The sequence below is a fragment of the Mauremys reevesii genome, linkage group 9 (assembly GCF_016161935.1).
Source record: "Mauremys reevesii isolate NIE-2019 linkage group 9, ASM1616193v1, whole genome shotgun sequence".
Classification (NCBI taxonomy): Eukaryota; Metazoa; Chordata; order Testudines; family Geoemydidae; genus Mauremys; species Mauremys reevesii.
The window spans coordinates 43,464,779-43,486,427 of NC_052631.1; the positions used below are offsets into that span (position 1 = coordinate 43,464,779).

Sequence of the window (21,649 nt, forward strand, 5' to 3'; positions counted from 1 at the left end):
TCAAAAAGAAAAGTTATTCTGAACTGGAAAACTGGATTTTTTGTTGCGAAAATGGCAAAATGAAAGGTCAATTTAAAAGAAATCAAGTGACTCCTTCAGTTTTGACAAATCAGCTTTCTGGCAGAGAAACATTTTGTTCAAGACTTCCCAGCTAGGTCTAGTATTTAACCATCTTTGTTTCTTTTTTTGTTGCCATTGGTGATAGAGACCAAAAAATAGTATAGTTCACCTCAAGCTACGGTGCTTTCAGTCCTTGCAAGCAGTATCTGTCAGTGGCACATTCTTTCATAAGAATGAATTTCAGGAGAGAGATGCACCTTCATTCCTGCAGGGTGTCTCATCAATCTAATAGTTTCTCCTGTTATAAACTAAAGATGAGCGAAGTGGTGTAATGGACTGTATTTATGTAGCGTAGCTGACAGTAAACAATGACAGCCTCTCTTCTTGGCACCGAGAACCAGCAGTCACCTGCCAAGTTTTACCCCATTATATTTGAAAGAGTCTTTGATTCATATGCGTTTCAGAGCCATACTGCAGTAAAGAACCTAGCCGGCTTGCTTGATAAAATGTTTACAAAATGTTTGCAAGGGTGGTCCTTCTAACAATTTGATATGCTTCAGGATCTGAACACTGAAGAAAATGGCCTCTCAAATTACCTTGCAAAACAGTACGACTCAGAAATGTGTCACTGCCTTGCTATTACAAATTGTTTAGCAAACAGAATGTTTCTAGCGAGTATGGCAATCATGAATAACCTATATTTGTTGGTATAGCTATACATTTATAGATATAAAATACACAATGTGCTCCCATATCAGGTTTCAACCTTCGCTCCCAACCATTGTGGCATTTCTTTTCAAACTAGAACAACATCCTGTTATCTCAACTGTCTGTCTGTCTAAGGTACTTATGTAGCCCCCCTTATGAAGTATCTGAGTGCCTCATAGTCTTCAATTTGTTTATCCTCACAACATCCTTATAAGCTATGGCTGTGCTGTTATCCCCATTTTACAGATGGGGAACTGAGGCAGGGAGACTCTAACTGACTTGACGAAGTCACACAGAAAGTCTGTGGCAGAAAGGGGATTTGAACCCAGGTGTCCAGAGTCACACACTAACTATTGCACATACCTTGATGTCACACTGTGCTGTAAGGACACTTCTGTGCCAAGTTGAGCTCACACCACGGCCCTTTTAAAGTTAACAGCACTGTTTGTATGTGTAGCCAGTGTATTTTTAACCTAACTTCAGTTGCTATACTCATACATATAAATGTGTAATATTTTTTTAAATTTACGAAATTGCTTGACTAACTGAGTTCCGTAGGTGAATCATATTACATAATAGTGTTCTTATAGTTTTAAATTCATAGCTTTTTAATATAAATAGGTGCTATATTATTCCTAGATTAATTTACCCATTTAATTATATAATGGTTTTATCTTTTCTGTATTATTGCCTACGCCAGTGGTTCTTAAACTTCATTGTACTACGACCTCCTTCTGACAACTAAAATGACTACACAACACTAAGGCGGCGGGGGCGGGGTGGGATTTCAGGCTTCAGCTTCAGCCCTGGGCCCCAGCAAGTCTAGTCCTGGTGACCCCATTAAAATGGCGTCATGACCCACTTTGGAGTCCCAACCCACAGTTTGAGAACCCTTGAAAACCCCTTTCTGACTACACCTTTCTATTATATTTATTTTGTAACTACTGCTGGACACTGAGCATGTGTCTTCATTGAGCTGTTATTTACTATTTGTATTACAGTTGCTTCTAAAGGGCTCCAACCATGATTGGGGCCCCTTTATCCTAGGCTTCATACAGTTGAGAGAGAATCCCTGCCCTGAAGAGCTTCCAGTCTAAACAGACAAGGGAGAAGATGGGAACCAGAGGCACAGAGAGGGGTCACCCAGCAGATCAGCACCTGAGTCAGAAATAGAACCCAGGTCACCTGACTTCCTGTACACTGTGCCCTGTCCATTAGACCATGATGCCACCCCTAGGTACCTAGGTTTTGGGGGGGCAGGAGGGAGTGGCAGAGAGGTTAAAGTTTTCAGAGGACAAGGGCATAACAGGGAGCCAGAGCGTGCCAACTCCTCAAGTCTGGGTAGGCTGTTAGGATTCCATGGAAGAGGAGAAGGGGGTCAGGAGGCGTGAATGTGCTAATTCAGTCTCATAGAACTCTGATTGCAGGTGAGTAACCTCCATGTATGGTTGTGTAGGATACAAGTACCTAAACTACCTTGCTCTAGCCATGGTTTCTCAGTTTTAGATTTGTTAAATTCTTTGGGAGTTCCTCACACAATCCTCCCTTGTTTTAACCAAGCTGAGTAAGCAATTTTGCCTATCTTGTTATTCAACTTCCTTGATAAATTACCGATTCATGGGATTGTGTCTCAGCCAGTTGGACTGTGTTTGGTAATCTAAAGCAGTAATAGATCTATTTTAAAAGTACATTTTAAAAGTACATTAAAAGTACTGTACTTTAAATAAATATATATCAGTTTGAATTAACAGAAATAAATGTGAATACTAATACACATTTCAGGCTAGGATTTCAACTGATGTAAACTGGCATGGCTCCACTGGAGTCAATGGCCAATTGTGAATCATGTCCATATACTGTTGCTGAAAGATTATACTGTACAGTGTAAACATTGATTTAGGTGTATATACATACAGTAGATGTCAGGTTACATTGCACTACTGTTTCTGGAGAATAGCCAATGGAGCACTCTGTGGCTTAGCGACTCTTACTTTAAACTTGGTGTATCTGGTTTTGTTAGGGGGTTGATTTTGGTGTACATTTGGTGAGTGAGGGTTTAACTGCTAGGTAAAGATGCTGACAAACAGGTCGGTTTCCTCTATAGATTCTTTCTTAGATTCTGACCCCCAAAACAAAGAACCCTAACATAACTGCTTCATCTGTTTGGAGCGGGGGATAGGACAGCAGTCTGAAGGATTTGAAACATGTGGTTATTAAGGATCTTTTAAAGAACAGACTAAACAAATCACTCTTCCCCTAAGACACTCCATGTCCCATCATTTTTTTCCCAAACAACCACCATTTTTATATTTTCTCCTCTTCACACTGTTTTAATAGGCTGTGGGCTAACTTGTGGCATTAGCATGAGCCCAGTATATAGGGAGCCACGTAGCTGCAAAGCCCCCGAGGTAGCTGTGAAGTCAATTATAACTGCTCCTGAGGTGAACTCTGCACCAGCCCGCCATGTGGCGCTGCGTAGGTCCCCAGGCATGCAGGCACAGCTGAGCCAGCTCGTGCATTGTGGAGGTGCAGCCAACTCTGTCCACCCACTTTGTGGGAAGGAATGTAGAGGTCCCACAGAGTCTATTCTCCCCTTCAGGCAGGTACCCACTATGGCAGCATAATGGAGGAAAGGGGCATCTTATGCCCTTTTGCTGCCCTGGGTGGGTACACAGAATGAGCCAAATATTTTATTTGCAAAAGACAATTTCTCCAGCTCCCTTTTTTTTTTTTTTGCGGTGGTGGGTGTCACGCTGTCTGGAATAGCCCACCAAAATTTGGCTTTGAGTTCTATACTTAGATTTCACCAACCAGATAACAAGTGTGAATGCCTCAAGCACTATAGCAGCCTAACCCTGGCGTCACAGACAGTCCTCCTGGGCACTCTGGTCTATCTTGCCACTACAGTTACCCCCTTTCAAATGCAGAAAAAATGGAATACACACACACACACACACACACACACACGGAAAGCCCACGTCAACCCCAACCACAAGGCAACTCCACAATCCCTGACTTCAACAGCCACTTATAATATGTAGAGAGAGAACACATATAGATAAGATTGCACATCTCCTCACTCTCCCCTGACTCAAACCACACACATGCAGTCAGGGATGTCCCTAGCGAGGTACAGGGCCCGGACATAGGCGCCGAGTTTCTAATCTGCTGGGTGGGTGCTGCCCGACCCGCCCAGGCCCCGCCCCCACTCCACCCCTTTCCCCAAGGCCCCACCTCTTCCCACCCTGCTCTACCCCTGCCCCACCTCTTCCCTGTCCAGTTCTACCCCCTCCCCTGAGCACACTGCACCCTTGCTTCTCTTCCCCTCCCCTCCCAGCGCCTCCTGATGCCATGGGCAAAACATCTGATCCATGGTAGGCGCTGAGAGGGAGGGGAGGTGCTGACTGGTGGGGCCCACTGGCAGGCAAGAGGTGCTGGGGGAAGGGGGAGGTTCTGGTGGGAGGCTTCTCCTTGCACCACCCGCCCATCTGCCGCCTGCCGCTCACCTCTCCATTTGTCTCCTCACCTTGCTCGCCCTCCCACCTCACCTCCCCACCTGCCTCCTGTGGAGGCCCCCCAAAGCGCAGGGCCCGGGGCGGTTGCCCTGATTCGCCGTACCCTAGGCACAGCTCCGCGTGTGATGCACTTGTGTGTTGGTGGGCACACAGCTGCTGTATTTTCAACAATTTTGATCTGTTATCACTTAAACTGGTAAAGTGAGACCACTGCAGCATCTTTAGTTGGACACAGAAATACGTAACATTAGATATCCCAGCGTATTGTGATAATAATGCAAATTTTAGACCCACATAAAAAAAAACAGTAGATTAATTTAATTTTCTTGCAACTGGCAAATCCATACAAAAAATGGCCAGGGCACTCAAATACCGGCCAGGTGGTAACCTACTTGCCACCCAGGCAAACTTGCCTTTGTGATAGATGGTCCCTTACACCAAAAATCACAACAATATTCAGGTTACTTCCAGTCCCAAAGGATCAGTCACTTACCCCAGGTCAATTGCACCTTAGACTTCACACCAAAGACAACACTTGTAGCCAATCCTATAAAAAACTAAGTGTTTATTAACTAAGGAAAACAAAAAGGAGAGTGATTTACAAGGTTAAAGCAGGTAATATACATACACAATTGAGTTACAGTTTCTTTCTTTGTCCTCTATAGCTAAGCCAAGCAGTTTGGGGATCCCTTGCTTATGCTTGGAAATATTGCCTTCTCAAAAGCTTATACAGGGTAAACTCAAATTGTTCACTCTCTATAACACTGATAGAGAGAGATGTACAACTGTTTGCGCCCCCCCCCACCAGATAGTAATACATACTATAGGTTAATAAGTAAAATGTGATTTTATTAAATACAAAAAGTAGGATTTAAGTGGTTCCAAGTAATAACAGACAAAACAAAGTGAATTACCAAATAAAATAAAGTACACAAGTCTAAACCTAATACAGTAAGAAAGTGATTACAGATGAAATCTCACCCTCAGAGATGTTCCAGTAAGCTTCTTTTACAGACTAGCCTCCTTCTAGTCTGGGTCCAGCAATCACTCACACTCCTGTGGTTACTCTCCTATGTTCCTGTTTCTTTCAGATATCCTTTGGGGGTGGAGAGGCTTGAAGAGGCTTGAAGCCAGCTGAAGACAAAATGGAGGGGTATCCAGGGGTTTATATAGTTTCTCTCTTGTGGGTGGAAACCCCCCTGTCCTCTGTGTAGAATCCAGCTACAAAATGGAGTTTTGGAGTCACATGAGCAAGTCACATGCATGACTCAGTTTTCTACAAGATGTTCACAGGAAAGCTCAGATGTGGATTGGTGTCTGTCGAGGTCCATTGTTAACCAAATACTCCCAATTACTTGAATAACCCCTTCACACTATGCATCCGACTATGACATACATCCGATGAAGTGGGTATTCACCCACGAAAGCTCATGCTCCAATACATTAGTCTATAAGGTGCCACAGAACTCTTTGCCCCCTTCACACTATGTTGACCACATCTGCATTAGGTGCTTTCTACAGCAAACACTTTAAATACAAGCATAGAGCCAACACTCATAACTTCAGATATAAAAATGATACATGCATATGAATAAGGTGAATATATGCAGAAGAACATAACCTTTGCAAAGATATGTTACAGGGCATATCTAGCATAAAACACATTCCAGTTATGTTATATATACACTCATAAGCATATTTCCATAAAGCATTATGGGGTACAACATCATGGGTGTACAGGAGAGGGGGAAGGAGGTGTAAATCAAAAAAGTCTTTGTCCTTTGATCTTTCACAGTGGCTCATTTGGTTTCATTGGGCCTTCTTGAATGCAGGACCAGCACTTTACATTAATTAATACTTCTTTCCTGTTTGAGTTACGCAGTTACAGTGGTTTACGAGGCGCACACTCAATATAACTTTATACCATGGGATACAGAGATTGTAAGTAAGATCAATACATGCAGCATCCTACAAGCATTTCATGAAGTCTAAACACATTTTTATAACTTAACATCTATTTTTACAATAATAACACACAGGTGAGTCAGACTGGTTTCCAGCTAAGCATTTGTCAGTGTCCAATGAGACCTAGGGGCTTCGGCATGAGCTGGCATCTGGTCTACCAGCATCATAGAGAGTGTCAAAATAATGTTTTAAAAAATGAAAATAGGGCATCAGGTTGTGACAATTTATCATCACAATGAGTGGCAGAAGTGTGTACCTTGCCCCTTATTGCTTTGTTTCTCTAGCCTGTGTCAGAAAGTGTGGAGAGATTCTTTAGCAATGATGAGATCTGAATAGACAAGGACCATCAATGCTTTGTAGACATAGGTGGAAAATGTTACACTAGGTTAAAAGCTGCATTCATTTGCATGCCTGCAGCCCTTTGCTCACACTTGGGTTGTGTAGGGTTAATGAGAGTACCATGTGAACTTTTGATTTATTATAAATTAATAAATGGGTTGTGGAACCCAGTGGGTATATTTTTAATGTGCTGTTTGGTCAGAACAGTTCTGTCTGGACTCAACTGCTGTGAAGTAACAGCAGCACTAAAACTGTTATGTGTGTAAATATTTTCCAGATGTCAAATAACCCCTGATGGCTGAGAGAAGGTGTTTTTCTTTTTTGAACTAATATCCTGGAGATAATGTGATAAAGTGCATATCAGAGTCTTTTTTGTTGTTGATGATCCACTAATACCATCCCTTAGAAACCAGTTCAAAATTATTAACTGACCTAACCATCAAGATTCTTTTCCTAACAACTCTTTAATAATTCCTTGTATTGGATTTGAATAAAATCTCAGCTGAACTAGACGGCTGTTTAAGATTAGTGTTGTGCAAAGGATCTTGCTAAAGCAGAAGTGTCAGTTCATTTTAAGCAATATAGGGGAGAAGATTCTAATTTCTGTTTTTAAAAGGCTTTTGATGCTACTTGCATTTGTTACTAATTGTTAGGCATTGAGTTATCTTTAGCAGCTCTGAATGTTATCTTTTATTTTTGTTTCTTTCTATAGTATATGCACGAATGCACCCACTTTTCTTGGCTTGTGTTGCAGTTTTTCTTGGGATTTGTCAATACAGGAATTTAAGCTACTGTGTTTTGGATGCTATAGATGAGGATTGAACATGCAACCAGTCAGGACTGGAGTCCTTATCTCTGACTCGGACAATGAATGAGAATACTTTTACCATTAATCCACATACTCAATTTAGCTATCAATCATTGACAACAAATGCAAAGTGTTGATGGGTTCATGCTCGGTCTTCAGTCTAAATTTCTAGTCAGAGAGACAGAACTTTACTGACTCAGGAACGAAAATACACTCAGACAGCTTCAGAGAGAGTTTGGAGAAAAGAAACTACTTAGAGTAAGCTGGAGAAGTAACTCCAAGCTAAGTTATCGCAACTGCTCAGTTAATTTCTGATTAATGTATAAACCTATATATAGTTACAGGGGGCGCCATTTAAAACTGGATGTTTACCACCAGAAATAGTTTAAGTTGCTTTAATATTTCCCATTCTACATATGGAGGAAATTGCAAATACCTCACTAAAGTTAAATACCGCCGCGAGATAAATATGCATTTAGGCATTGAGGGCAATCTTCTCTCAGATCTCCAAAGCAGCATTCATCTTTGGTATTCTGTTCTTCCTAGATGTGCAGGTCACCTGTTGACATCAAACAAAATCACTCACATGGAATATTCTCTTTTCCCTGTGGAGTGTATCTAGTTGAGAGTTGCTGGGCAGGTCTGAGGGAAGAATCTTGCCCTTTGTAATTTGAGCACTGGTAATTAGAATGTAATGAATAACTATATTCAGAAGCTAGGTATTTATTCTATATGCAGTACAGTATATTCTCCATGTCTGAGGTTTCCGAAGTGTGATCCGTGGTCCACAGAGCATTTTTTAGTGGCCATGGAGAACTGGCTAGCCATGTGGTGCTGGCTCCAAGTTTCCAGCTGCTGAATTACATTTCAAGAAGCTAAAAATGCATTAGATAATTTAATATTCTTTGGCATGCTGAAGTTGCCAGAGGGATGTCATATGACTGTTAGTGGGAAGGGAAGGGATTCATGCAATTGTGAATCAGAGGGGTGAAGGTCTTCCACATAACTTCTCTATTGAAGCTGTGGTCCATCTTATTATGAGAACCAATGTGTGTATTATACTTACATTAGCAAATTACTCTTCAGCTGCAGCAATCCAGTACCCTGCCTACAATGTGGATTGGAGAGAACTCTGGTTTGCCTAGTGGTGCTCTAATTTAGTGCTAAGCCCATATTCAGCCCTGCCAATATATCACTGTTTAAAGAATAGGTCCTTGGTGGTTTTTAAAGTTGTAACTTTTATTGATTTCAATGGGAGGCATGATTCTGAGTGCAGAACTGTGCCCTTTGAAATTAGAGTACCAATACAACTTTTAAGTGGGAGTTGAAATCAAGGTCCATGGTACCAGAAGCTGCAGTCCTGAAAGCCACAGCTGTAAGACAGATGCAGCCTCAGAAACCCAGGATCCTCTTGGGATTCAGATGGGAAAGGAAGAACAATTAGGGACAGAGGGTGTGATTTTCAAAAGCACCTGAGTGAGGTAGGGGCAAATACAAGTCACATTGCCTTGAATTGGTGACTGAAAGGAGACAGTAGAAATTCATCATGTGATGCAACCATTGGGCAGATTCCTAACCAAACAAAATTAACAAACAAACATACATAGAAATATGGTTAATTTTGCACTGCTAAGCTATTTTGAATGCTGGCAAAGGTTGCTCTGGAAATGGGCTATTCCTGCATAGTCTTCTGTATGATTTTCCTTATTTAGCCCTTTGTACTGAACAAGTTTGATTATTGCCTGAGGAAACATTTGGTCTTATTAGTTTAGGTCACTTAGTTGCGATTATATATTATGATGCAGCTCAGTCCTTGTCCAGGTCTAAGGCATTAAGTTACATCTCATCTTTTAACGCATGAAGTGCTTTTTAGATGCCACAATAGATATGACTGGAAAAAGGCACTCATAACCTGGTGGGCTTAAAATATACAATGAAGGAGAGACTATAACATACAATAGCCACACAGATGCCTTATCTTTACTCTTACATCAGTGGAGAATATTGTTGCTGTGCAGCCTTGTCAGCTTGCCAAAGGGTGGGATTTTTGTAAAGGTGTGAACAGGGTCAGATTAAGGGCATGTGCCTCGGGCCCCAGCTCCTAGGGTGACCAGACGTCTTGATATTAGGGGCTTTTTCATCTATATTACACTATATCCACCCCTCATCACTCCCCCAAAAAGTACTGATTTTTCACACTTGCCATCTGGTCACCCTACCAGCTCCTGGAGTGAAGTGAGGACCTCAAAATCTCAGCTTTCATGGTTGTTTCTAGCTCTCCTGTTTGTGACATTGACCTTGGAAACATGAATCAAGTGATGCAGTCATATCCACCTGAGTCTGCAGACAGCTTGAAACAGTAACTGAGAGGTGTGAATGGTCCCATTCATCTCAGTGAGTTGTTAACTCTGAGACCCACTATTCTGATACGGTCTACACCAAGACCACCCCAGCACAGCACTCTGTGGGTGAATTCCTGGCACTGTTGCAATCAATAGCAAAACTCCCCTTGACTTAAATGGGTTATGATTTCATCCTGGGTGTGGGTTTGTGCAGGGGACCTTTGCTTCCACAGCTCCATTATGGCTCTGCTGAGGTGGTGCTGTAATGCCCCGTTCCCCCCGCATACAGAGGCCTATGCTCACTTGGGTGGGAGCTAAGTCTTCTCTCCTGTGGACAGACGGCAGCTTATCTGAAAACAGTGATGGTCTAGGGAGCGGGGTAGACCTATGTGTGCCTGAAAAGGAATGGTACCAGCTCCCAGAAGCAGCTGAGCAGGCAACTCTTCTGTGGATGGCCTCTGCCTCTGCCACTTCCACTTCAATGATGTGGTGTGGATGGGGAGAGACACCTTGGGGTCCCCGTGTGTAGCGCTCCATACTTAAAGCAATACGATCTTCCTAGTGTGGCTGCAGTTATACCAGCATAAAGGCGCTTCTGTTAGGATCACTTATTCCAGCACAGGATGGGAAATAAGATAGACCAGTCTAAGGCACTTTTATACCATATAACTGCATCCACACTAGAGCTGCAAAAGTGTAGATATTTTGGTATAAACAAAATCACCCCCAACTGACATAGTTATACCAGTACAAAAACCGAGTCGAGATCAGGCCTGAGAAACTCCCAAAGCCAATAGACAGAATCTTCCCTTCCTGATGCAATATGTGCACTGTGAGGGGAAAAAAATCTCCATTCTGTCACAATTACTGCATTTTACAATAATTTAAAAGCTCAAATTACTTACATGCAGAGTTAAAATCGCTCTAAGTGCATTTTTATTGCCTGACTCTGCAGCTGCCATTTACAGGTTAACAGCCCTAATGGTTTTACATAATAAGAGAAGGAGTATACGCACCACACACTGTTAGAAAAATGATATATGCCCTGTTATTTGGACACAAATAAAGCACTAAAAGCCCTGTTATGTTTTGTACCTGATGTTTTGTTTTGAAGTTTCCTTGTTTTTTTAAGAAACAGCCTGTTGGACTAGTCAGCATTAAAAGGCTGTCAATAGTAAAAAGGCTGTCATTGAAATTTTATGATGAAGAAAATCAAGCTCGTTGCAAGTGGTTATGTTTACAGTGGCTTGGCAGATGGGTATGATGGACTATAATGTCCAGTGTCACAATTTTTACACAGTGTAACTCTTCTCTGTTTTCTTCCTCCCAGAAAATAACCAGCTGTTTTAGGATTTAAGGATGTATTGAAGCCCTGCAGTAGCATGTCCACCTGACTGAGGTGAACAGAAAGTGCTCTTTAGGGGATGTTCTAAAAGAGCATAGGTGGCAGAGTGACAAGGAACAGGCTTTTCAGATCGTTGAGAAAATAGAGAGCAAAGTCATACAGGTGAAATTCATCCTCATATGAAGAAACGATGTTCTCTGTGAATAAGCTTTTCCACAGTCCTTTTTACTCATAGATCTCAAAGTGCTTTATAAAGAGGCTCACCCATCTTTCCTTAGAACTTTTCATCTGTATTTTTCAATTGCAAGCATCGCTTTGTACCTAGCGTTGATCAGAAAAATCAGTGGGGAGGAGGGGTTTCCATGGAAACTTCTGATGAAGAATCAAAAGTTGGAATATTTCTACCAAACCCCAAGATATTTCAACCCAAAACTTTGTTTAAACCTGAACATTTTGACGTGGAAGTGTTTCTGTAGTGCCTTGTGGCTGTTGTAGCTTGAGGGCCCACAGCATCCCAACATTGCCCTCCTATTGACTTGAGAGCATTTAGGTGAGTTAGAGCAGGGGTCGCAAACTCAATTTACCTTAGGGCCAGTGCCAGTCCTCAAATCCTCCCAGCAGGCCAATAATGTCATGCATACCACCCAGAACCCGCTCCCCAAAACTCTGCCCCCCCCCACCTAAGCCGCTGGGAGGGAGTTTGGGTGGGAGAGGAGGTCTGGGGTAGGGTATTGGGGTGCATGGTGCAGGCTCTGGGAAGGAGATTGTGTGCAGAAGGGGTGAGAGGTTGGGCTCTGGGAGGAGGTCTGGGGTGCAGGCTCTAGGATGGAGTTTGGGTGCTGGGTGCAGGCTCTGGGCTGGGGCAGGGGGAGTGAGTTTGGAGTCAGGAGGGGTATGTGGGGAGGGGGTGGGGTGCAGGCTCTGGGAGGGGGTTGGGGGTGCAGCGCTTATCTGGGGCTCCAAGGCAGGATGGGACGGGGGGCCTCCATGTGCTGCTGCCCCCAGGCACCGTTTCTGCAGCTTCCCATTGGCCGCAGGGGTGCTCGGGGCGGGGGCAGCATGCGGAGGCACAGCCCCGCCCTGCTCCAGGGCCATGGGGTGGGCTGGTAGCCACGTGTAGTGAGCACGCAGGAAGCTGCTCAGCTCCACTGTGCTGCCGGTGGTGGGTGGGGCCCCAAGCCATTTCAAATCACCCAGGGGGATGCACGGGGGGGCGGGAGTTTAAAGTGTCCAGGGGCGGCAGGTGGGGCCAAGGGAGAGACCTGGCACCAAAATTGCTGGATCCCCACAGGCCACATTGGGGCGGTTCTCAGGCTGCAGATGGCCCGCAGGCTGGGAGTTTGAGACCCCTGAGTTAGAGGGTTATCCGGCATCTCTACCCATTCAGTCTTTGCTGAGATTATCAGGTAGTGTGCCAGCAGTGGTAGAGAGTGGAATCATTTCTGTCCAATAGTGACTTTTGATTTCCAAACCATTTAGGAAAATGTAGTTACATGTCGTAAGGGCACCCACAAACTCTAGCCTCCTTAGGAGATGCTGGAATCCTTGTAGTTTGATATTATATTATTGTGGCACTATGAAAGCTTCAGATTGTGCTTTGCACACACATGCACTTGAGTCCATGCTCTCCCTTTTACTTTTAATTCTTTATTGGATACAGCTTTGTCAAACATTGCTGCTTAGCAAGTATGCCAAGACCGAAAAACATATTTGCTCTCAACTGTAGGTTCTTTCTCAGTTTATAATAGATCAAATTTGAGAAAATTCAGGGCCGAATATTCTACTCGCATACATCCTTTGCAACCCTAATGGAGTCAGCGAGCTTAATCTGTTCCTGCTGGTTTTGGTGGAGCCAATGAGATTGCATTAGGTGTAAGTCAGGAAATAATTTGACTCCTGGTGTTTAATATTTAATACCTATGAGCATTTCCTAGTATGCTCAGAGAGAGCGAGAGCACGCATGCACTCAAGCTAAAATTAGCATTATGTGTGCAATCACTTTTGATCAAAGAAATGAAAAGGCTTCCAAAATCTTTGATTTTTTTTCCAGACCAGCTTCATACTATTCACAACATTGAAGAACAAAAGAATAGATACATTTAGTGAAAGTCTCATCTCCCCAAAATTTTCACTTTCAAAGGGGAAGAAGCAATGGCAAATCAGGTATCAAGGTTACCTGTAAAAAACTATTTCAGTACAAACAGAAGTGGTTGGAAAGAGTCTTATTTCATCTCTACTCTCTTCACCCTGTGATCCACCCCCAACGCACCACACACATACCCTTAACCCTAGGAACTCTCACAAATATAATTCCCCACAACCCTATGATGTACCACCAACATACCTCCAATTTCAGTATGGATGTTGGGCATTTATGCACAAATTCTTTATTGTTTTCAGACAAGAAAGTGATCTGAATCCAATTGTTAACTTCTCAAATGGTAAGTCACTGTGCAAGAATACACATTTGCATTTTACAGACTTGTACAGAGAGGATATGTGATGGGCTAAATTAAGACGTCATATTCATGCCTTAAGTGAACACAGAATTCACAAGGGGCAAAGCCCACTCAGTGTATATTTTATTTATGCACTACCTATGCTGTGCTGAGCAGAACAGATTGGAATTCTATTCTCTACCTTGTACTTTTAAATCTTATTGCAGCCATTACAGTGCAATGAGGTAGTGTAGTGATCGCAGGCTGGGCCAAATTTATGTTGAGTGTAAGCAGGTGCAATTTAGTTAGCTTCAGTTAAGTTTCATCTGTTCATGCTGGGTTTGAACTTAGTTTGTTTTCCATTAGATTTCTTCATTAACCCCTGTTTTTTTCTAAGACACATTTTTTCAAGCCTTGACCCATTCTCAAAGCCTTTTTTTTTTTCTGGCCCTCCTGCCTTTCACTCACTAGTCAGTATTTTAAAAATCCTTCCTTCCCTCCTATGACAGCAATTAAGTTCAATAACCATTAAAAGCAGAGAGAGATAATTTTGGCCTGAGTAGAGTGAGCATAATGCATGATAACATGGTTGAGCCACAAACATATTTCATGCCATCATGTGCCAGCAATGCCCCTCTGCCATGTACATTGTCCAAACCAGACAGTCTCAATGCAAAAGAATAAACGGACACAAATCTGGCATCAGGAATCATAACATTCAAAAACCAGTAGGAGAACACTTCAACCTCTCTGGCCATTCAGTAACAGACTTGAAGGTGGCAATTTTGCAACAGAAAGACTTCAAAAACAGACTCCAAGGAGACAATGCTGAGCTTGAATTAATTTGCAAATTAGATACCATTAACTCTGGCTTGAATAGAGACTGGGAATGGCTGAGTCATTACACTACTTGAATCTATTTCCTTATGATAACTATCCTTACACCTCTTGTCAACTATCTGTAATTGACCATCTTGATTATCACTACAAAAGTTTTTTTCCTGCTGATAACAGGTCATCTTAATTAAGTAGCCTCTTAGAGCTGGTATGGCATCTTCTCTGTATGTATATATATATACTCTTCTTATATTTTCCATTCTATGCATCCGATGAAGTGGGCTGTAGCCCACGAAAGCTTATGCTCAAATAAATTTGTTAGTCTCTAAGGTGCCACAAGTACGGCTATTCTTTTTACAGATACAGACTAACACAGCTGCTACTCTGAAATCAGTTTTTATAGTGCTTATGGGACCTTCAAGAACTGATTTCCTTGGTTCCCCCTTAAGCGGCCAGTTTTTTAGGTTCTCTTCAGCATTCCCCAGTTCCATTCCTCATAGGTGATTTCTGAAGATTCCTCCACCATGGAATGCTGATTCCACAGCATTTTATTCTCTGCTCCGCCTTGTCTCCCCTGCTACTCACGTAGATGACAACTCAGGCTCTCACCCATCACCTGCAACAGTCATTTCTGAACCTCACCTTTGTCTGAATCAGGTAACTATTTCCTTTGCATGACACACCTTGCCCCAGTTTACGTCTTTACAGATGGTAGAAGGAAACCTCCTATAAAACAGTCCTCTTTTCGTCACTCAGGTTGTGGGCTGTTGCTTGTGTATGGTGGTCTTACTCTTGCAAAACATGACTTCAGTAGGTAAGCTGTCTAAGTTAAAGGGAAGAACATGCAGGAATTTAACGTTGGTTTATGAGCAGCAGCATTAAACAGCAGGAGGGGCACATGCCTAATTTATATGCATATATTAAACACAAAATGAACTCTCATTCCAGTAATCCCAAAGTTTTCGTCTATACAAATGTAAACTCTCAGGTTGTTATAACACCTTGGAAAACAGACAGTAATGTGGAAAGTGGAACAAACCTTTCTCTCTGTAGCACGGATTGTATATACTGTCTGTGATTTAAGACAGCAGGCTTTTTGTTTTCCATTCTCGGTTAAATGTTAAAAAAACAAATTCTGAATTACCTTTACCTAGGGATTACCTGCAACTTTAGTTAATGCCGTGTTCTGTTGTAATAAATGTACAGTGTGGAATACCTTAGAAAATGTGCACTCAGTTTTGCAAGGTGTTTTTAAAATTCCATAAAGAGCACAGTGATGGAGAGGCAATCCTTACTGTACCATATGCTATAAAAATGTAATCACAGGACTGATTACAAAGTAGTATTTGTAATGTACAAAGATGTTCTTTTCAATCCGCTTCTGAATGGAAAATGTTAGAATTATGTCCTGTGCTTCAGGAGAGCTGCAGACATTATGTCCTCAGCCTAAAACACCTTCCCCCATTTCCATAGGCTCTAATTCATTCAAGACTGTTGGCTCACAGAGCAGAAGAAAAAACATTCACAAATACTCTGTGACCTTAGCACTCATTTTATTTGAGCTATTGTACAGGAAAGCAAATATTCTCACCTCTTCACATCCTGTGGCCAAAACAGATGATGCAAATTGAACTGAATATTTTCTGTTCTATAACTATATGGGTTTATAATGATATAAGAGTCTGCCTAGAAAAGTTCATTCCAAGATCGAGGTCTTAATTTAGATTTCCAAGAGTTTAGCATTTGTTTCACTGGGGTCAATAGCAGTTTTAAAAGAACCCCATGGAAGATTCAGATATTCATTGTTCAGTTAAGTTTCACACTGCTTCTTTCCTTTGTAACTGTTGCCTTGAGACAGCAGGAAAGGATACTCAGGGTGCTTGGCCGCAGGATTGAGCAGCAGGGTAGAAAGGCAGCAAAATGCTGCCTAGGGCCTTCTGCGGCTGCAGCCCACTTGAATATTTGGTCCACAGACCCTGATTCTTCTCTTATATGCACTGTGTAAATTAGACAAACTCCATTTAAACCAATGGTATTAGGTGTAAAACCACTGTTTAAAAAAACATGCACACACAGAGACCCACAGTATTTGAATGCAGCAGATTCAATGAGCAAAACAATCCATTCCTTCACAGGTCTCATTTTTAATGTCTTCAGAATTTGTGTGAGGGAGCAGTTTTTGGTGGCTGACATGAAAGTAGTGCTATGCACATCCTTGCAGCTAGTTTTTTTTTCTATTTTGGAAACTGGAGTGTTTGCAGAATTTAAGTTATATTGCACTTGAAAATTATCTCCAAAAAGCTTTCATTTCTGGAAACTCTATTTCACATGGAAAGCTCTATGTGTATTTCAGCAACTATCACTCAGAAATCCTGTAGTTCTTTCATATACACATTCAACTGTGGGCTTGTGAATACTCGGAAATAAAGGGTTCTGGGTAAATTGTTTCATCTTTGAAGTAGTTCACTACTGCTGAGCCCTCTGGGGAAAATGAACATATAATTTTCATGCTATTTTAAACCACATGAGGGCTAAGCAAGATAATGATTCATTTATTGTGCAATAAGTTGACTAACTAGCAATTAAAGTTTTATAGCATTTTCTCTTTTATGGAGTAACAAAGGTGAATTTAACCCTTTTATATTAGTTTATGCTAAGTGGGCCAAATTCGTCCGTGGCATAGGCAGGTATAATGCTGTTGAAGCATAGAGTTGTACCTGTTTATGCCAGGGCTGAGTTTAGCCCAATTAGCTCAAAAATTGGAAAGTTGGAATAATTCAAAGCAGCTGGTTCCATTATAGTCAATCCATTCAGACTAATAAGAAATTAAAAGTTGGATAAAATTAAGTGTTAATTTCAAAGTATTTTACCAACATGTATTTAAATTATTATGATCATGATAGCTGTCTATGATTAGGAGCAGAATCTTAAGAGAAATACTACAGTAAGCATTTGTTCAGGACAGAGGATATTAGTTGAGTATAAATCTATGTAAAATGCCCTTAAATTGTTCCATATAAAAGAGTGGATGCATTTGAAAATGGACTTGGAACCATTTCATTTATCTAAAGTGTATTTCCTTTTCAGTTTAAAAACTACCATAGTTCTATAAAATTGTATTTGCTGAACTGCAAAATACCCTGAAGAGAAAGAGCCCATCATACCAGTTAAGATCATGAAGGAAACAATACTGAAGGAACTTGAAAAACACTATGATATAGGTCACAAATGGGAGGTGCCTTATTTTCTTTCCCAGCATTTTATATTTTGGGCCTGGACCAAGCTGCCATTCCACAAGGTACACGTGGGCTTATTTGTAACAGGATGTGGGGGTATTTGAATCAGTACAGGAACTTCCCCTGCAATGCGAAGGTGAACACCATGTTTTCTACGTTGCACATTTGAGTTAACATCCCTAGGATATAATTGACATCTGCCCTGTGTTTGTAACCCCTTTAAGTTTACTAAACACATCTGCACACATGTATTTATTGTGACTAGCCTTGCATAAGTGCACAAAGTGGAGGAGAGTGAGCAAGATGTCTTTCCTCTCCCTTTCTGCAGCAGTTAGTTACAACATATTGCAGTTGGATCTGATTGGCTCTTCTGCATGAGAGCACTTCTCCACAGCAGCTCAGAGATGTATTTCTCAGCTCAGTTTCCTTTCCTGGTGAGCTCCCCTGAGAAGCTGTCACCTTTAGGAGCTCTCTCCATGCTGTGCTCCCTGTCTGAGCCCTCATAACCCTTTCTAACACCCAGGTGTTCCTTAACTTGTTCACTGACAGGCAATTAATCATCCACAGTTGGCTCTGAGTTGGCTCATTCTCCTTAGTGGAGTATGTCAAACGTAGGCTGGATGCCTGACCTCCCCGCCACAGGGCCAGCTACCCTGTGGCAAACTATCTTGGTTAGTGCCCCTGGCAGCATTACTGGTATAGGATGGCTCTGTGCCCCTCTGCACCTTCTTTCTCACATGCCTGCAGCCAATAACGGCTCAAAAATTTTCCAGTGAAACATGTCAGAATTTTTTTGTTGGAAAATGCTGATTCATCAAGTCCAAAATGTGTCACCTGAAACATCAGGGTTAAATTAACTTTGGGTGAATCCAAAGCAGGCTCCCTGGTGGGCTTCTGTGGATATTGGTACTTCCAGGGTCTGCAGCTCGGGGCAGAAAACCTGCCAGGGAACCCTAACCCTACCTGAGGCTCAGCTCCTGGCTCTGCAACAGGGAGTCTGGAAACCTTAAGAACCCTGACAGGAAGGCTCAGGCACCCAGGGTCTGCACCTCTGAGGCAGCCATGCCATGCAGACTGCCCCAGGGCCGCTGTTGGGTAAAACTGGCTTTCTTCTGCACTTCACCCGGCAGCTGCTCGTCTCCAGGCAGCAAGTTTCATTTTGGAAACATGCCAAAACAAAGTTTGTGTTTCCAGATTTCTCATTTCAACAAGAAAACATGAAACATTTTAATTTTGGTTTGATCCTAAACTGATCCTAAGTACATTTCTGTTGTTGTTCACCCAGCTCCTGAACAAAACCACACCAATTATTCACTCATTCTGGCCCTATTCTGAATGTGCATAATTTACAGAATTTGCACAGAAAAGGGTGGATTCTAACTCCTGTTGACATGGTTCATGCCAACATATAACTCAAGGTGCAAGTAGGCTAGCAGATATATTTAAACCTACTTGTTTATCTATACCAAACATTGGAGCATAGAATCTGGCCAGAAATATTACATACCACTACCAGATGCATGATGTGCTTTATACTAAGCAATGGGTTGACTATAGGTCTTTAATAAATGAATTTCTTTCGTGCCATCATTATTTTCATCTTTATCTCCATTCCATGTGAAGTATTAACTTGGCAGTGCAGCATATGCAGTAGTTTAACATAACCTCTATAAAGTAATATAACTGTTTAGGTACTTTTTCAATTCTGTTTAGGCAATAGGCCACCGACAGTTTAATTACTGTGCCACAAGTACTCCTTGTTCTTTTTTCTCATAGTAGTTTCCAGATCAATCACAGGTTATGAAAACAGATGTCTTCTGGGAATGTTAGCTGTGCAAAAAAGACTGGTGAAACTCTAAGGACACTGATGAGGCTAACAGCAATGCAAGCAAAAACTATTAGGATACCAGTACCATTTCTGAGGCTAGAAAGCATACAGCCTTCTTTCTTCAGAGGTACAGATAATACTTTGCAGATGTGTGACACTTTTTCATCCATAGTTTCAAAGCATTTTTACAGAGCGGGGAAGTATTTTTAGCTGCATTTTAGAAGCAAGGTAACTGAGGCACAGGTAAGTTAAGCAACTTGCCCAAGATAGGCCTGCAAATCAGTGGCAGAGTTTGGGAACAAATCCAGGTCTTTTTCCCCATGTTCAACCCCCTACAATGATTGCAGCAGAGAAAACGCACTCTACTCAATTTGTTTAAATCATTAATTCGCTTTAATTATAAACTACACTACTCATCATTTGCACTGATCACCAGCACCCACACCCATTGTAATTTCTATTTATACTCAGTCATTAATTATTCACCTGCAGTGGTTTTATTCTCACACAACTTCTCTGTAGCTTTTAACCAACTCCCTAGGGCTTTTACAACAGTAGGGGTAGGGAATGGTTGTACCATTATTACTGCAGGCCTTTTCTCAGCAGCCATGGGTTGGGTGGTAGATTTGCTACCATCTGATCCTAGGTGTAGCATTCTTCTGGGACGGTCAGGCAGCCCACCCACTCCTTTCCGCAGCAGTAGAGCTCTTACCACACACTCTGAAAGCACTCTGGAGATGAAGTGCCCCAGAGTATATAAAATTCCTTGATGTTCTCCCCCGACATGTGGAGGCCAAGGACAGCCTTGTTGAATCAGGGCCTGAGTGGAAACGTTACACCATTATAATAAATGAAGAAAGGATTTCAGCAAGTAGGAGAGCAAGATAATGGTTGCAGGAATGTCTCTCAAGATGGTTGGTTGGGCTTCTTCCTTGTGGTAACGGTAGTTGGCTGTTTGTATCTCTGAGTGCATTAGAACACACTATTTATTTTTCTAGGTTAGTAGGTAAGATCCCAGCAAATTGCACATGAGAATATGCATGCACTCCCCATGGAGGAACAGAGTGTTTTTTCGTGTCTATATTTAGCTTTTTTTACAAACCCAGGCAGTTCCTAAAACCCAGCATCTTTCTCTTATACAGCCAGTGCTGCTGGTAAGGAGTCCAGAGAAAGCACTTTCATTTACCACAGTGTTTCTCTAGCCATAATATTTCTAGAGACATTTTTTAAAGGCAAATGCACAGAAAGCTGCAGCTACTTCAGACAGTCCCATTTTAAAAAAGATTCTGTAATGTGAGTTCAAGAATGAATTTTACAGTATACTACTTTTACTGTCACACCTAAAATGAACAATTGAACTGAGGACTGTAATTTAAATCAAAATATTGCAGGAATCATTTAAAAAAAGTTGGATGAAATTTAAATTAGAAATAAATCTAGTTTAAAACTCTGAACCTTATGTTCCAATGCTAATTTTCAAAATAATGAACATATTTCATCTCGTTATGCATGTTACACAACATTAATCCCCAAGGCATAGTACATTGTGTCAGCACTGCTCTGCTAATTCTGACAAGGCTACCTCTTCTGTCATTTTTATAGATAATGGGCACTTTTCCAATGCAGATTTCTGTGTGAATGTAATCTACCCTGCATGTATACATAATTAAATAGGCCTTTTCTCATATGCATAACTACCTGTGCAGTTAAAAGAGAGACTGGGGCTCTGAGACTAGATCAACAAAATAATAAGACGTGGCAAAGAAGCTAGACTGTAGTTTGTATATCAATAATAACTGCAGAGGAACACTGGAGACAAAACATACAGCTGCTACCCAGGGTCAATCCCTATTTCTTACACAAAAAATAACACAGGAATGCTGATTGAATTATTGTTGAATTAAGGCAAAAATAATCTTGTCGCAGTGATTTGTTCCTGTTGGTGTGGTTCTCTGCATGGCAGCAGATGCCATTTCCAGTCCTCCTTTGCTTGCCAAGAACATCTGAGTGGCCTGGATCTGTCTGAGAGGGATTTTCCAGTTTCACAATCACCCCGCACATGATTGATGCCTGTAGCCAGCATCACAGCTGCTGTTAGGCTGGAGTTTCTTCTTGATTCAAAGTGTCCTGTGGTGACCAAATGCAGATCTCATGTCACTCACCCTAATGATCTGTTCACTGACTAGTCACCTTTATGTTTGGTCAGGTAGACTTGAGCCACAAGAATT

At 41.8% G+C, this 21,649-nt stretch overlaps 1 protein-coding gene and 1 long non-coding RNA gene across 5 annotated transcripts in view; both read left to right on the forward strand.

Moving 5' to 3' along the window:
* LOC120371739 (glypican-5-like) overlaps positions 1-21,649 on the forward strand; it is a 627,960-nt gene that overhangs the window by 513,884 nt on the left and 92,427 nt on the right. The window lies entirely within an intron of this gene.
* Positions 1,786-13,508, forward strand: LOC120371742. Its single transcript, XR_005584555.1, has 3 exons — positions 1,786-2,195; positions 11,068-11,244; positions 13,483-13,508. It is a non-coding gene; the product is annotated as an uncharacterized LOC120371742 (long non-coding RNA).